Here is a 16,741-nt window from a genome sequence, read left to right on the forward strand (position 1 = left end):
AATGAAATTGTGATACATTGCAGTGCTTGATGAGGTAAGTTTGCCTTTTCGTGCTGAGCTGCACCGCTTCAAGTCGCCGATATGTCTCTTGTTCCTTTGTATTAGTTCCTTCAGAGCCTTTTTTCAAATTGCTGTAGTGAAAAGGAATACGGTACATATCTAAGCCCTTGCAACTCAACAGGAAATAATCAAAACTACTGTAACATGAGCCTTAGAGAAGGAAAAACTGACTGGGGAGAGTCAACATGGCAGTTCGTAAGGCAGAAAATGAAGGAGAAATAAGGTGATAATTTTCCCACCCCGCTGTCAAAAATAATCCAATTAGCTGATGTGAGTTTGAACTTTTAGCCAGATAGACAATTAATACAGTTATATTTTAGAACACTTGACCATGACTTTGTTACCTGTATTGTGTTCGGCAATCTAAGTGGACAGAAATACAGCTTGAACCTCTCTAGTCCGGCACCCTTGGAACCTGACCAGTTCTAAATCAGAGAATTTTCCGGAATTATCTAGCAGCATTACAAACACTTCCACTGCTTACTGGGCAGTTAGAAGACAATTAGGTATAAATTAGAGCTGAATAACAGCACAGAACACTAAGAGATAGGACTGGTGGCTGTAAACAAACTTTATGGGCTGCAATAAACAGGGCTCGACAAATAATACAATCTACTCGCCCGTGGCGAGTAGATTGCAACCCGGAAGACCCAGGTTCGGGCGATCTGCGCGTGCGCAGATCGCCGGACAGCATGGCTGGCGAGCGGGGCTCACCACGTTTCGGTGAGCCCTGGCAATAAATTTGGCCACACGCATGAAACGTGGACATCCGGCTAACTAAAATCATTCTGGATGATGGATGTTTCTGGACCAGAAAGTTCTAGACTAGAGAGGTTCAACCTATATATGTACAACATTCATTAGACTGGAATAACAGTTTCAAAATTATGGATAATAATAGACTCAAGTCTCAATCTTGTATTTATTTTTCACCTAGACATCCCACTGTATTGTACTTCAGGGTACACAGGATGGATCCTTTAATAAAATTCTAAACTCTTATGTACAAAACAGAGCGTAATGTTTGAAGGCGTCATTCTAGCCTGTTAAATGACATTTGTATTTCCTCATGGGTGAACTGGGAAGCTTTTAAAAATTGTGAAAAATCCTAAATGATTAATGGAAAATATATGCAGACTTAAAAATTAAACATGTTTGAAGACAAGATACCAGTAGCTATAAATCATTTTGAACAGGGATTGGAGGACTAAGTCTGTAAAGGGCTGATCCTACAATACTTCCAAGGACAAAGCTTAATGCCATGAATAGTCTCATTGAAATCAATGAGCTTTTTTACCATAGACATACAATGGGTTTACAGGGCTGTAAGGGTTTGAAGGATCAGGCACTTATCTAGAAACACCAAAGTTCAAAGTTCCATGTGTGCTATTCTATAGTTGACACTACTAACTCCTAAAGCAGTGCAAAAATTTAAGACCATGTCCTGCCCTGTTTTGGTGAAACTTATGTCCATTAGTACAGAAGAAATATTGAACTTGCTCATTGGCAGCTATAAATCTTTTCAGATCAACACTAAAGAATATTTTTCTTTAAAATTGAAAGAAAGCTGAGACCCAAACTTAAAACAATCCTAAACATTCAAAGGTAGATGTTGTTTCTGAATTCATTTTTCTCAGTGCCCCATCTTCAATGGAGTTGCTTCAGATACAAGTCTTGTCAACATTTATGCTACATCCACGTTAAGGAGACTGCTTACAACTAAGGATATAAAATGTTAACCAATTAAGGTTTACCAGTAAGCCTCACCCTTAAAGGTTCTGGTTAACCAGTAGGGGCAGGAGCAGCTCCATGCCCGCCCCAGACAGGGGGCTGCTCCAGCTCTGTGGGACCCACCAGAGCAGCCCTGGTCTGTGATGGGCCTGGCCAGCTCCTACCACAGGTTACATGCTGACTCCCTGGACTGGGGCCGGTAGAAGCTGCCAGTCCAGCTCCAAGGAAGCCAGCTGCAAAGCCTGCAGCAAAGCCTCCCAGGAGCAGGGCCATCAACCCTTGCTAGCCCTGCTCCCAGGGAGCCTGTGCTGCGGGCTGTGCAGTACAAAGCTTATTTAAGAGCCCACAGCACTCTGGACAAGGCTGTGGAAGCCTCTGCCCCGGCTCACAGATTTATCGGGACCCCCCAGGACTCTTGCAAGGCCCAGCCAACCCTGCTACAGTTACACGGTTACATTTTTAAATACATTTTTACATCCCCACTTTTGACTTGGTTGTCTCTAACCTGATAACAGATCTCATCTGACTGATGATTTATCATGAATAAAAATGTATTTACAGTAAAGTCTGTTAGGGTATGTCTACACTAGCCACCCTAGTTCGGACTAGGGTGGCTAATGTAGTCATTCGAACTTGTAAGTGAAGCCCGGGATTTAAATATCCTGGGCTTCATTTGCATGTTCCCGGGCGCCGCCATTTTTAAATGCTCGGTAGTTCGAACTACCTGCCCGCGGCTACACGCGGCACGGGCTAGGTAGTTCGACCTAAAGCTCCTAATTCGAACTACCATTACTCCTCCTGCAATTATTCTAATCTGCAATGAGGAGTAACGGTAGTTTGAATTAGGAGCTTTAGTTCGAACTACCTAGCCCGTGCCGCGTGTAGCCACGGGCAGGTAGTTCAAACTACCGGGCATTTAGTCCGAACTAGGGTGACTAGCATAGACATACCCATACAGATTAGAACCACCACAGCTCCAGGCCAGCATCCATTGAAGTTAATAGAATTTCCTTCACTTTGGTAGGCATAGGATCAGGCTCCATGTTTATAATCAAGTTAGCAGCAAAATGAGTTGCAATCAGATTCCCTGACATTACTGTATCTGTGTAGTATAGCTAGAGCTTTATGCTGCTAAAAACAGACATCATAATCTAGCCCTTGGTCATTTATTTACTTCAAAGTACTTTTGTCATACGGTGTCATGGGTTAAAGGCTTATGCTGTGTCCCTCAATACTGGTTATCCTGGCATGTCAAAAGTGCATTATTTAATGTTTTTACACCCTTTTTAAATTGTATCTCAAGGAGTTAAAACTGTGCAGCTGCTGTAAATCAAAAGTAAGATGTTCTCAGGATGAAAAACAAATTTGCCTCCTACAACTAGGAGCCACCAGATTTAGCTCTACTGTTGTTGATATTGGTATTTTTATTGTACAAAGCACAGTGCAATACTTGCTGCCAGGATATAAAAACTAGCTTCTGAAGGACAAGAATGGTATTTAGGAAATCAGTCATGAAAGACATTTTTAGGTTTCTAGTGAAGTATTCTGAGAATAAAATAAAAAGAAAGAAAAAGCAAATACCCTTGAATTCTAAGTTTAACTCATCTGCTTAGAAACAGGCATTTGACAAATTTAATGAAAGTATAGAGGTAGATCAAGAAGGAGAGATGCAGTTGAAAAAACATAATTCAGTGTAATATCATGGCAGATTTCCATTTATTAAATTTTATGAATGAGGCTGTTTTATAGTATATCAATCCCTAGAGCTTTTTCCTGAACTTGAAGGGAAATACAGTTCATATAAGCTTCTTGTAGCAACACAAGAAAGTTGTTTTTATACCAGTAGGCTTGTTTGTGTGTTTGGTTTTTATTTTTTTCCATCTAGAAGCTAAATATTGTATTTTTTAGGAACAAAAGAATTATTGATATTCTATGCCGACACTTTGCTATCATTAATTTTTGATTCACCATCTTGCAATATTATGTCAAATTTTACCATGGTTAAGCATTGTTATAATAGAATAAAACAATGCTGGATATATCTTCTCTTCCTTTTTCTATTCTGTGTAGTTGTATTTTGATTTGTAAATTTGTATAAATTTTGGAATTAAAGAAATGTGTTTTGGACAGTTACTTTAACTGGTATATTTTGAGCCAAACAACCACATCAGTAACTTAAATGCATTGTATTGATGAACAGGTTGGTATACTGGGTGGGTCTGGATTTTGACAGAGCAAAAGCTAATTTAATATCTCCATTGAAATAGAATTGTTGGTGTTTTTTCTAAAAGAGAAATAGAATTCTCTTTGCAGCAAAATGTTAAATCTACGCAAGGTGATGGATCAGCATGGTTCATCAAAGTGCCAACAGCTTTGTACCACTTGACAATTGCTCTGGCTATTAACATGGCCTGGCAATATCAATACATCACTGTGTTGCAGACCTAAAAGTACACTTGCAAGGGGTTTGCCGGGTTAGCCAAGCATTAAAACAACAGAAAGGAATAAAAGCCTCTATGTGCAATATCCAACTAGAGATAGTGATAGACTTCCCATGGGGCCTGATCAGGTTATAATTGAAGCCAGTGGGATTTTTGCCATCAGCTTTTCTATAAGCAGGGTAGGGCCTCCAGTCACCCAGAGTTAAATTTTGGCCCCATTGAAGAGTTTCTCACTGATTTCATTGGGATCAGGATTTCACTTACAGAATCAAGATTTTCATTATATGTCAACAAAGGTTGATGCTTATATCAACAGACATTAGGAGAGTGTTGACATTTCACTTGATTACTATTAGTTAGATTGAAAACACAAATAAAACATTTTCATTTATGCTCAATGTATCCTGCCTGAATATCACCAAAGTTCCATACTTAAAACTCAAAGAAGCAAACAACATTTCAGAGTTGATTTTCCACTGCCTGGCATATTAAATAGTTATTGGTATCTAGGCTAAGTGGATTTAAAATGTCACCAGTTCAGAATTGTGGCATTTTACGCTCATTTTGCACAGCTATGAGAGATACAAAGTACAAAAAATGGTGAATTAAACAATCATGTCTTAAACTTATACAGAATGTACTTTATATAATTGTGGTTGTAAAATAAATACATGAATTCCTCCCTTTGAATTGTAGCAACTTTGGTTAGAGTGACTAACTTTGGCAACTTTGATGGAAATACCCGACCAAATGAATGAGTTTATAATTTCCAGTGACTAATTTGATACTCATATATTACACAGGTGTACAGTAATTACTCGTTTAACACGTGCCCACTTAACACGTTTTTGCAATAGCACGATTTTTTTTTAGGGAACGTTTTTCGAATAACATGACCGTCCCTGAAATAACATGAAAATAATCAAGTGGCGGACTACTTCACGTGGAGGGATAAGTTGGTGAAAACAGTGGTAATACGTCTGAGCGGATAAATACACATGGTCACAGCGCTCCTCCGCTCAATCACGTATTTATCTTTGTTTTAACAAACTGGAGCGACTTGTGTTGCTAGATATCTATTGTTGACGACCCAGCACCAACAAAAAATTGACTTTGCCACCACCTGAAATGCACCCTCCCTCCATTATTTTTAATGGGAAAATTGACCCCGCATAGCACATTTTCACTTATCACAAACATTTTCAGAAACACATCTATAGTGTTAAATGAGGAATTACTGTATTGATATCCATGAATGTAAATAACTGGAACTGCACATTAATTAATAGCACAGTTTCTTTGATCTATTCTGCAATATGTATTTTCCACTACTGTCATCTGAAAAGAGTATGTATTATCTTTTTTATACAGTACCTATCTTTCCTTTGTGTTTATGCTGTTATTTAACAAGCAAAAATGTGTTCTGCCTAGTTGTACAATATTGTAGGATACTTGCTGTGCACATTTCAAGTGCCTTAGAAAACTGTTTAGCTCTTAATTATATATAAAAATATATATAAATGAAAAATTACCTCAATAAAACTGTTCAGAAAACACAAACACACGTTTCAACATTTTCTTCTTGAATTTCTAGTAAGTAAATATGCAAGTGCAATAGAGCACGTTTCTGATAGGCCTTATTTTGTAGAAAGTTTACTTCTGATAGTTGTCTTAAAAATTACTCTATTGCAGATGAGGATTTCATTTTCCTACACATCATGCGTGAAATTAGTTTGCTGACTTCCATTTTTGGAGGCTCCTTGCACATCTCTGATATGACAACTCCTCTGTAGATAGACCTGCCCATTAAGAGCAGTGCTCAGTCACCCTGAATTAATACTATTTAGATACTCAGCTAAATTGAGAGGTCTGTTTCCAGTCTCCATTTCACTAATTTTATATCCATTTGACTCCCTCCACTGACTTCAGTGAAGTAACTCTTGATCTACATCAATACCAGCAGAATCAAGCCCCAGGTATTTAACTTGGCAATGTTTATCTGAACTGAGTAAAAGCTCATGGAAGACCACAGTATGCCTGCCATTCTTTTGACATTTCATAAGAAACAGCATTCATTACGGCTTTGTCTACCCTGCAGGGTTTTTGCGCAAGAAACTTTTTGCGGGAGAGGTCTTCTGCAAAAACTTCTTGCACAAAAGCACGTCTACACCTCAAAAGCGCATCACAAAAGCGATGTACTTTTGCACAAGAGAGCGTCCACACTACATGGACGCTTTTGCGTAAGAAAGCTCTGATGGCCTGTGACGGGGCAGGCGCCGTGTCCGCGCTCCCCCGCAATGAGCCGGGACCTGGGACAGAGAGCAGCCCGCCTGGGAGGTGGGCGGACAGGGGAGGTCTGGCTGCGGGGGATCTGGAAGACAGGGCAGAAGGAGGAACGGCCAGCAGCTGCAAGGACGCTCCGGCGCGGCCGGATGACGTCCTGGGGAGCGACGAGTGGGACGCCCAGGAGGGCGGGGCCGCAGATGCCGGGGGAAGACCCGCCCAGGCGGCAGGGCGGGGAGATCAAAAGGGCGAAAGCCCCAGCCGGAGGGAGGACGCCAGGAGTGGCAAGGAGGCCAGGCCCCTGCCAGACGACGGGAGCGCAAGAGATCCCAGGCACACGGACCCTCGGCAGTGGAAGGGACTGAGGGTAAGCCTATTCTCCAGCTGGGGAATCCCCGGGGACTAAGCCGGGAAGAAGAGACCCAGGGCGGGGCCGCGGACCCCGCGAGTGGAGGGTTTGGGGAACTCGACCCCCTCCACTGTCTAGGGACCAACGTCCCTGTCTTAGGGCCCTGGGTCAGGGCTTGGAGTGTGGGAGGGCCCGAGCCCCCTTCCCGGCCCCCTCAGGCCCAGTAGAGCCCGGGCCGCCAGCGATTTCAGCCACAGGCCGTGGTCAGGCGGTCAGTCACGAGACGAGTGGGGCACCCGAACTTGGGGTGACCTCTGGGGACCCGGTAACAGACACCCGAACTTGGGGTGACCTCTGGGGACCCGGTAACACGGCCATTCACAGAATGGCCATCAGTGCACCTGTGCTTTTTCTGATAGGCCCTTTTTGCCCAAGAAACCCCTGCGGAGCGTCCACACATGCCTTTTTGCACAAGAGCTGTAACACAAAAAGGGAGTTATTCCTCGTGAGGAGAGGAATAACTCTACTGGCAAAAGCCCTCCGTCCTTTCAACTTACTGTATTCTTTTTGCACAAAAATGCTCTTGAGGTGTGGACGCTCTGCCATTTGTTCTGCAAAAACCTTGTAGTGTAGATGTAGCCTAGACGACTGCAAGAAAAAGAACTCTATGCTTAAGAGCAAGAGTTAGCAAAATAAATACCGATCAAAACAATTTCCTTAAATGGATTTGTCTCAGGGCAGTTAAGCTGTTTCTTAATAATGCATGTGATAAATCTATGCTTAGCAACCATATTCTCACCAGAATACACTACAATAAAGTTAGGAGTTTCTCTGAATCTACCTGAATTGAACTGAAATCAGAAAATGGGTTAGTATTCTTGATGTGTCTTATTATATTAACAGTACTTTTTTTTAACCTATAAAAAGTCATACAATGGAGGAAATACCCTCCTCCTAGTTGTTATGGAGTTGAAGTTTGTTTAATGTTATGTATGCATTTGAAGTTTAGGTTTTAAAAATAATTTCGTGAATTAAAAATTACACAAAATTATGAAGTACCCCAAAATGTTATTTTACAACTCACTGTTATAGTCAGGAAACCCTGCACAACAAGTCTGCTTTTAATATTGAACTTTATGCACTACTAAGGAGAAGAAAAATTGTACCCCAAAATTGTGGTTGGAAGAAGGCAATGAAGGGGATAATGCCACATCAGTGGCAATGCTATTTTCTTCTTTAAACACCTTGTACTGAATTCAGACAGCAACTGGTGAAGGAAAAAAAAAGGGGGAGAGACACACAGTGATGGTGGCAGGTCTAGATATTCTTTCACCCCCCCAAAATCAGTGGGACTAAATGTAACACCATAAAACTTGCAGTACTTATATTTATTTTGTGTTTATACTGTTATTCAGGGCCAGATTTTCCATTAAGCACAACAGGCACAGTGCCTAGGGCCTACAAAAATGTTTAGGGCCTATGAAAAGCTTAGGGCCTTAAAAAAAATTCATAACTGAGTCAAAAATAGCATACAGGGGCAATATTATACCTGATTATTCTAAGCATCCTCACTGTGTATGCAATGCTTTGGGTTATCCACTGTAATGCTTTGGGGTTCAATCTACCCCCAAAAGGGGTGATGTCACTTCCTGCCCTGAAACTCTGGATTTCTGAAATGCTCTGCTGGCTGTGGCTCACAGCCCTGACATCAACAACTGGCAGACAAGCATGCAGTCTTCCATTGCCTAGTTCGGTGTTTCTCAAATAGTGCTCTGTGGAATCCTGAGGTTCCGTGAAGCGAAAGTAAGGGATCCGTGAGAACCTTATCACTCTCCTTCCCCAGACCTGGTCTTAGGGGCAAGTGAGCTGGGCGGTTGCCCGGGGCCACATTTTTCATGGGGCCGCTTTTTTTTTTTTTTTTTTGGTTAACTAGTTTCCCCCAGCAGTTTTTTTTTTTAAAAGGGTTCTGTGGCCAAATAAAATTGGATAACACTGGCCTAGTTACTTTTTGCAGGGTGACCCCAACATCCCGTAGTCCCGAATTTAAAACCGTCTGCCCTGTAGTATCCGGCCCTTTTGCTGAACACCTGAAGAAGTTCAATTTACTACTCCTCAAAAGTAGCAGTACACTGCAGCTTATTAACATAACTGGGATTGACAAATGCTCCACTTCAGTCAAAGCACTGAGTTGTCTTATGGTAAAAGTAAAACAAGTTTTTTAACCATAGGACATAGGTTTAAATGATATCAAGTAGAAAAAATTGAGATAAAAATGGTTACAAAACCAACAAAAATAAACAGCAAGCAAATGGTCTGGTAGCACTCTATAGACTAACAAAACATGTAGATGGTATCATGAGCTTTCGTGGGCACAGCCCACTTCTTCAGATGACCAGAGTTATGATGAGAGGATAAGGAAACTCAAAATAAATAGGAGCAGGGAAGGGAGGGAGGGAAAGAAAGATGTTGTGTCGCCCACCCCCCTACCTCTATGCATAAAGTATCAGGAGAAAGGGTAGCTAAACCTGAGTAGATAAAGATCAAATTGAGTGGATGGATAAGGCAGGAAGGATACCATTCTACTTTCTGATACATCTTTCTTCCCCCTCCCCCTTCCCTTCTCCTATTTATTTCAAGTTTCCTTATCCTCTAATCATAACTCCGGTCATCTAAAAAAGTGGGCTGTGCCCACGAAAGCTCATGATACCGTCTACATGTTTTGTTAGTCTATAAAGTGCTACCAGACCATTTGCTTGCTGTTTTTTTCCTGTAACAGATTAACTCGGCTACCCCCTGAAGCAACAAAATAAAATATACTTTTAAAACAAAAATGTAACTTAATCAGTTAAAGTTCTTGTTCAAGATGGCTCTGTTCACCTTGCATGTAAATGTGCCTTTCTTTGTCTTTGGTAACACTTTCTTATTTTAGAATGAAGTACCATGAATTGCTCACCTGAGGTTGCGTCTACACCTCACCGTAACTCGAAATAAGATACACAATTTGAGCTATGCAATTTGCATATTTTATTTTGATGCTATTTCAAAATAGCTTATTTCATCAACGTCAAATTTCAAAATAAACCACTATTCCATAACATCCCTTACTCTTCATAGAATGAGGTTTACAGCGACATCAGAATAGCAAGCCCAAAATGGTGGGTTTGCTGTGAAGATGCAGGATAACTACTTCAGGATACTCTGCACCCATGGTGTGCCACTTTCAAGAGTGAAAATTAAAATGGGTGATATTAGACATATAGGCAATAGGGCATTTTGCTTTTAAATTAGATTATATATAAATATATAAAGGCCTACAATTATGAGAGTGCCTAGGACCTATGAAGACCTTAATCCAGTCCTATTATTTAAGAAGCAAAAATGTGTCCTGCCTAATTGTACAATATCACAGGCAGTCCCCGGGTTACGTACAAGATAAGGACTGTAGGTTTGTTCTTAAGTTGAATCTGTATGTAAGTCGGAACTGGCATCCAGATTCAGCCACTGCTGAAACTGACCAGCGGCTGACTACAGGAAGCCCGAGGCAGAGTTGCTCTGCCCCTGGCTTCTTGGAATCAGCCGCTGATCAGTTTCAACAGGCTGAATCTGGACGCCAGTTCTTACATACAGATTCAACTTAAGAACCCCAGGCGTCCCCAAGTCAGCTGCTGCTGAAACTGATCAGCGGCTGATTCCAGGAAGCCCGGGGCAGAGCAACTCTGCCTCGGGCTTCCTGTAGTCAGCTGGTCAGTTTCAGCAGCGGCTGACTTGGGGACGCCTGGGGCAGAGCAGCTTGGGTGCTGCTGGGTTGCTCCAGTAGCGCTGCTCCTCGGCGCTACTGGACCAACCCAGCAGCACCTAAGCTGCTCTGTCCCAGGCGTCCTGATTCAGCCGCTGCTGAAACTGACCAGCAGTGGCTGAATCAGGACACCTGGGGCAGAACAGCTGGGGTGCTGCCGGGTTGGTCCAGTAGCGCCCAGAGCGGTGCTACAGGACCAACCGGCAGCGCCCCAGCTGCTGTACCACAGGCGTCCGGAGCAAAGCCAGCAGACCAGGGAGACGGGAAGCAAAGCCGCGGAGCACGCGGGCAGCAGGACAGCCGCGGCGCGTCTGGGCTGTCCCGCTGCCCCTGTGCTCTGCAGCTTTGCTCCGGACGCCTGTGGTACAGCAGCTGGGGCGCGGAGCACGCGGGCAGCGGGCAGCCCAGACGCGCCACGGCTGTCCCGCTGCCGGCGTCCTCCGAGGTTTTGCTCCCTGTCTCCCTAGTCTGCTGGTCTCCAGCAGACCAGCGAGACGCGGAGCAAACCCCGTTCGTAACTGCAGATCCGACGTAAGTCGGATCCGCATAACTCGGGGACTGCCTGTATAGGATACTTTGCTGTGCAGTTTCCACTTTGTGAAAAATCCCTCCATGTGCACATTATGAAGGGAGGCTCCAAAGAGAAGCAACAGTTATAGCAAATGTAGGTAGCATGCCTCTAAAGGAGTGATAGAGATGAAGCCCTGTTAGTCTGGTCTAGCTGAAACAAAAGACAGGACTATGCAGCACTTTAAAGACTAACAAGATGGTTTATTAGGTGATGAGCTTTCGTGGTCCAGACCCACTTCCTCAGATCAATTTGTGGAAGAAAATTGGTATGAGCATACATACCAAAGTGATACAATCAAAAAAAAAGTGAACACATAAAATTGACAAATCAGATTTTAGAACGGGGGGGGGGCAAGTAGCACTTCTAGGTTATGCAGAAAGAACACAAGCAGCAAGGCCATATTTGCTAATTCTTCTAACATTCTCGTGTCAGTTCTGAGGAGCCAGAGCTGTAGGAGCAGCCTAGGAAATGAAGTGGGGGTTGTGTGCAACTCTGGGGGAACTTGAGGTGATTTGAATATAAATATCAATACTTAAACTTCAACAGGTTGTAGCTCAGTTGGGTTATTGTGCAAACAGTAGAAAAACTATTTAGAGGAAAAACTTAAAAAACAACAAATAGTCTATTAGCACTTTACAAACTAACAAAATATGTAGATGGTATCATGAGCTATTCAGAGGGATCGTCCTGTCTGGCTGCCTAGGAACTGAGTTGTCTGGCAGTTATGAATGGTAAGTTTTATTAAGGGGAGATAATTAATTTGGGTGCAGAAGAAATTGAACATAGTGGGGGAAGAGTGAATTTATAGTGGGGATTGATTTAACAGAGATTGGAAACATGCAGGGAGATGGTATATTATGGTCAGGGATTACATAAAGGATGGGGTGACAGTGAGGTACCTTAAATCATCTCAAATTGCAGCAGGAGAGGTCCTGCTGCTCCAGAGCATGTAGGATATACCATCTGGTGACACCTTATAGAATATGGGCCTGCTGTTCCTCCCTGAAGATTTGGTAAGGAGAAGGAGCCTGTTAGGGAAGGGATGCAGTTTAAGGAGCAAGAGATGCAGGAGTTAAGGTTGCTTTGCTGAAGCTCAACTCTTTAAGATATTGAAAATTGAAAGGTTCATATGCTGGGGCTGGGAGAAGAGTCTGGAGAAGGAATTATGTCTCCCACATTGTAGATGTCAAGCAGTGTTAAGTGGAGCCTGTGACCAGGCTGGCCTTACCACGAGGCAAACTGAGGTGGCCGCCTCAGGTGCCAGACTGTGGGGGTAGAGGGCGCCACTAAGACCCAGAGGGTAGAAAATTGTGTCTGCTGTTTGGGCAGATGTATTCTTTCTGCAGTACCATGAGAGGAGTAGAACAGGAAGAAGGCAGAATTGGGACCTTTCAAAGTTTTGGCCCAAGCGAGAAGGCATGGTGGAGTCATTTGAGCTCCCTGCCTCAGGTGCCAAAATATTGTGGGCTGGCCCTGCCTGTGACCCAGCAGGTAAAAGGGAGGCCTGCATTTTTGTACATGCATGTTGTGTATATGTAAAATTGAATTTTGAATCTAATATGCCCATGCACCAGTGGAGGCAGATGAATTCCCCTAAAGTTTAACAAATAGAAGACAGCCCAAACACCAGTGCAATCTAAGTATTATTCCTTTTTCATTATTTCAAAACATATCTGCTAATTTATTTGGATGACAAATTCACCTAGGGTATGTCTACACTTGCCCCTAGTTTGAACTAGGGAGGTAAATGAAACATACCGAAGTTACTAATGAAGTGCAGGATTTAAATATCCCACACTTCATTAGCATATTCGCGGCCGGTCGCCATTTTAAAATGCCTGTAGCCTGAATTAACTTGCAGCGTGTAGACGCGGTAGTCCAATCCAAAATCCTTCCCTCGAATTAACTGTTACTCCTCGTGCAATGAGGAAAGAGTGCGGGGGGAGATGGGGCTGGGGTGTCAGCAGCAAGCTTTGGCCAGGAGACACATACCTAGGCAGCTCGTAACCAGCAGCCCAGCAGGTACCTCAGGAAGGGAGTCTGCCCAAGACTCCTGCTGAGTCAAGGGCCAGATCTGATCCATGGGCTGTAGTAAGAGATAGTTCCTGCCCCCAAAGATCTTACACCATAACACCAGACAAAGCAACAAGAAGAAATGGAGGCACAGAGAGACATTAAGTGCCAAATGCAACTCAAGATCAAAGAAAAGCAGGGATTAGAAACCTGTTCTCCTAACATCTAAAGCAGCACTCTACCATCTAGACCCAGGGTGGGCAAAAGGGCCTCTGCGGGCTGGATCCGGTGCACTTCAAAGCTCGCAGGGCAGGGGCAGAGCGGAGAAGGCATTGCACACTCCCCTGCTCCCAGGCCTTAATTGGTCTGAGGGTGGGGGAGCATGTGATGCCTTCTCCCACACTGCCAGGAGCATGTGGCGCTTTGAAGCCCGGCACACTGCTCGCAGGGCGGAAGGGAGAGCGGAGGAGGCTTCACATGCTCCTCCACCCCCAGGCCAATCAGGGTCTAGGGACAGGGGAGCTGCGTGAAGCTTTCTTCACCTTGCCCCAGCCCTGCAAGAAGCCCATGGCATTTTAAAGTGCCACGTGTTCCTTGCAGGGCAGGAGAAGGCTTCCCGCACGCCCCCACCCCCAGGCCTTCATTGGCCTGGGGGTGGGGGAGTGTGCCAAGCCTTTTCCAAGGCATGGGTGCCTAGTGGGAAGGGGGGGCAAACAGGCTCCTCCACCCCTTCCTGTTTAGGCCCAGCCCCTTTCAGGGTGACCAGGGCTACTTCAAACATTTTTGAAGTGGCCCCCAGGCAAAAATTATTGCCCACCCCTGATCTAGACAATGATTTGGTGGGTGAAATCAATCATGATTTTTTGAACCTTTAAGATTGGCCATATTGCAGTAGTGAGGCTGGGAAAGAGCAAAAGTGAGGTGGATTGCACTTGCACCTGTTATGTATAGCCCTGAAAAATCCTTATTTTAGCAAGAGTCATTACTCACACAAGTAGCCCTGTTGAATCTTTGAATCCTGTATCTCCTCCATGATCTATACAGTACCAATTATAGTCGCCTCTCAATAAATAACAGTAATACAGTATCTATTATAAAATCAATACCTGCCAAATCACATTACCAAATCAGATAAGCTAATCCGTTTCCATAACACTGACACAGTTAATCTCCTAGTGAAGAGAGCACATAACATACTAACTCATGGTAGAGTTTTCAGACTAAAAGAAAGTATCAATAGAGAGAAAATAGAGAAAATATGAAGTTCTGGTGACACCTACTGAAAAATACTGAAATACCACCAAAAGATAATTCAACTGGTATTAATAATTCTCAAGTACATATACAAAGTAGCAGATATGTGAACATTTATTCAAACCTAAGAATGGTATCTTAACTGTCATTTCTTCATTTGCAACAACTAAAGCTTTTTTTTATTCTCTCTAGATACATGAAAGGTTAAAAAAATTCTATGCCCATGCCCATTTAAATCATATTCAGAGATATTTAGTAGTCAGGAATACTGGTAATAAAAACAACATAGGTTAGGAGAGGGATTGACCCTTTCCTGAACCTGAGATGGTGCTCAGCAAGAATTGTGCTTATTGTGATCACATGACCTATTTTGGCCAGGACTGTCCTTTTTTGACAAAAGTGGACAATAGCAAGAACAAAAAATGCACAGTTTTGCCAAAATAGTGGCTAGAACTCCTAGCAGGAACATGCACGGGAGAGGGAAATGGCAACCGCAGACCTGCACAGGATGTAGGGCTATGGATATCAGTTCCGGCTAGCCAGCCTACCAGGGTCTAGGCAGCCCTGTGCAAGGGCATGCAGCAGGGGAACTCGAACTAATTTCCTGACTGTAGAATCCAAACACCTTGCCTCATCCCCTTCCCTGTCTCTTCTATCTCCACTCACTCCACCACCCCTTCCCTCCATTACTCACTCTTCCCACTGGGGGAGGAGGGACTTGAGGACCAGCCCCACATATTAGTGGGCTGCAAAGGTGCTCAGACCAGCACCACATGCAAGGACCATGGGGACCGAAGTGGGATGAGAGTAGAGAGCAGGCAGTGGGGGGCGGAGGGGTGGTGGCAGGATTTGGCCCCAGGAGCCAGTAGGAAGGGGGACCTTAAGTCAGCCCTGAACAGACAGGAGGCAAGGAGAGCTTAGGCTCCTTTGGAAAATTATGGTCACCCTAACTGCTTCAGAAGCACAATTTTCTTGGTGCTCCCTTTCAAGCTGGGGCACAGCCTGCCTCAGTGCTACCATTGCCTCCTCCCACTTGCCACTTGCTAGTGGTGGTGAATGTTGGCCCTATTCTCCCCATCTCAGAGCCAAACTCTAGGCAAGCCCCACCTAGTATCTGGGAGCACAACACAATCTAGGGTAGGAGTGGGCAATAATTTTTGCAGGGGGGGGGGGGGGCTACTTAATGAATTTTGGTAGGTAGTCATGGAGGGGCAGGACCTGTGGTAGAAGGTTGGGTCCTAGGGCAAAACATAAGAACGGCCATACTAGGTCAGACCAAAGATCCATGTCGCCCAGTATTCTGTCTTCCAACAGTGACCAATGCCAGATGCCCCAAGGGGAGTGAACAGAACAGGTAATCATCAAGTGACTCCTCTCCTGTCATCCATTTCCAGCATCTGACAAACAGAGGCTAGGGACACCATTCCTACTCATCCTGGCTAAGAGCCATGGATGGACCTAACCTCCGTGAATTTATCTAGTTCTTTTCTGAACCCTGTTAAACTCCTGGTCTTCACAACATCCTCTGGCAAGGAATTCCACAGGTTGACTGTGCACTGTGTGAAGAAAAACTTCCTTTTGTTTTAAACCTGCTACCTGCTAATTTCATTTGGTGACCCCTAATTCTTATGCCTCACTGACTTTTTCCACACCAGTAATGATTTTATAGACCTTTTATCATATTCCCCCTTAGTCTGCTCTTTTCTGAAGTGAAAAGTCCCAGTCTTTTTTTTATCTCTCTTCATATGGGACCCCTTCCAAACCCCTAATCATTTTTCTTGCCCTTTTCTGAACCTTTTCCAATGCCAATATATCTTTTTTAAGATGAGGCAACAACACCTGTACACATTATTCAAGATGTGAGTGTAGCATGGATTTATATAGAGGCAATAAGATGTTCTTGGGCTTATTCTCCATCCCTTGTTAATGATTACTAACATTCTGTTTGCTTTTTTGACGACTGCTGCACAGTGAGTGGATGTTTTCAGAGAACTATCCACAGTGATGTCAATATCTCTCTCTTGAGTAGTTATAACTAAATTAGTCCCCATCATTTTATATGTATAGTTGGGATTATTTTTTCCAATATGTATTCCTTTACATTTATCAACATTAAATTTCATTTGCCATTTTGTTGCCCAATCACTTAGTTTTTGAAGCTGTGTTTGAAGTTTTGAAGAGCTCAGTGACGCTCTTCACAGTCTGCTTTGATCTTAACTATCTTGAGCAGTTTAGTATAATCT

The 16,741-nt window shown here is 43.6% G+C and overlaps 1 long non-coding RNA gene across 1 annotated transcript in view; it reads right to left on the reverse strand.

Annotated features, from left to right (window-relative positions):
* LOC149524689 (uncharacterized) overlaps positions 1 to 16,741 on the reverse strand; it is a 23,030-nt gene continuing 6,289 nt past the window's right edge. Inside the window, exon 3 of the long non-coding RNA XR_012902696.2 lies at positions 1 to 131. This is a non-coding gene — a long non-coding RNA (uncharacterized LOC149524689). The remainder of the gene's footprint in view (positions 132 to 16,741) is intronic.

This window comes from Pelodiscus sinensis, chromosome 3, assembly GCF_052426305.1.
Source record: "Pelodiscus sinensis isolate ZL-2025 chromosome 3, ASM5242630v1, whole genome shotgun sequence".
Classification (NCBI taxonomy): Eukaryota; Metazoa; Chordata; order Testudines; family Trionychidae; genus Pelodiscus; species Pelodiscus sinensis.